Here is a 1,588-nt window from a genome sequence, read left to right as displayed (position 1 = left end):
GCTTCATGACTGCTGAAATCATCAAAGTCTTGCAAACTCAGACTCTCCCAGAAGAACTTAGAGCGCATCACTCTCCATAACTAAGGCAACCGACTTCCGAAGCTCCCACGTAACCAACCAAGCAAACATCCATTCACCACCGAGTGAATCCCAAAGACGTCATCCAAGGAAGATCACCAACCAATCAGAAGCGCCGTGATTCCCTGAGACAAGCCATTGAGGAAACCCCGCCTTCCGGCACCAAAACGCAAGTAAACAAGGTATCTTCTCTCGCTGAAACTGGTGCTAAATCTTCTTAAGCTGAAAAGATAAGCCAAATCTCTGCTTTTGTTATTTTCTTGGGGTGCGATTTAAGAACTAGTAGCAGCTACTAGACTTTTGGGACTTCATTCAAACTCAGTAACTCTCATCCTCTCAACTGTGTGTGTGTGTGTGGGGGATTTTAGTCGTAGTTTCATGTTTCTTAGAGTAGCAAATAATAAATTCTTGTTTCATTTTAAAGAAGCAGTGCCTTGTGTTATGTGTTTATAAAGCTAACCTCATGCCCAGATCTTGTTACCTAGCTCAAAGTTAATAAAATATCGCTAGCACGTTATGACCTTTGGCCAATGGAATAATATAAATATCAAAATTGTTAAGATATACTGATTTTAACATTTCGCCTGACGAATAGTTGATCAAGTGTAAACTATCAATTTTGAATCAGTTTAATCAAGGTGATTCTTTGGATTCGATTCTCTTTTAACTTGAACTAATTCCTTACATATATTGGTGGAGAAAGCAGCGGGCCGAGTTAGCTTATAATTCATAACACCAAGTCATTTTGTGTTGTATCTTTTCTATTGTTCGGAAGATAGATCAGAGACAGAGACAGAAAGTGTGTTGTGTTACTGTACTTTTATTATGGCATGCCAGTGTGTTTGAATGAATGAAAGTGCAACTCGAGTTGTTTAAGGAATTAAACTGCAGTAAAATAGTTAAGAATTGTCTGCCGAGACAAAAATAAGTCGCCTTAAAGCGCACCAGGAGAGAAGCGAGCGTTTCCCTTTCATGGGAACTTCGAACTGCGTCCTCTAGGGATCGCTATGGGGAACGCCTCGTCGTGACCCATGTCTGAAGCATACATTGAAAAAACACCAACAACACATTGGTCGGCGACAGCCATGACGTCACTACCGGCGCTATCATTATGGCGTGCTTTGTTCGGGCGAAGAGCACGCACGTGATGTCTCCGAGGGGGCAATCGGCGTGCATTGCGAGCGTTTTTCCAATGAAAAAACTCCGCTCTCGTTTGTCTCTCTTTACTGAGCTTTTGAAAGTTATGGATCGCGCCACGGCGAGGCTTTACTTACCGTGAAGCCGGTGAAGAAAGTGACGTCGTGAGGTCATCTCGATGAACGTTATTTTTTCTGGCCATAACCTTCCAGCTCAGGTGAGCCTTCCTTTCTTCTTGTTTTCCATACAGACATTGAGAAGGAATGGAAGAGGCCGTCTTTTCCTCACGCATCCATCAATTCCAGCATACGAGTTATGCCAACATCAAGGCGATGCGCGAGAGCGGTTATGAGAAGATGCCCCTATAGAGAGA

The sequence above is a fragment of the Sinocyclocheilus rhinocerous genome, unplaced genomic scaffold (assembly GCF_001515625.1).
Source record: "Sinocyclocheilus rhinocerous isolate Xijiao unplaced genomic scaffold, SAMN03320098_v1.1 scaffold778, whole genome shotgun sequence".
In the NCBI taxonomy this organism is placed as follows: Eukaryota; Metazoa; Chordata; class Actinopteri; order Cypriniformes; family Cyprinidae; genus Sinocyclocheilus; species Sinocyclocheilus rhinocerous.
This window is presented reverse-complemented; position numbering follows the sequence as displayed.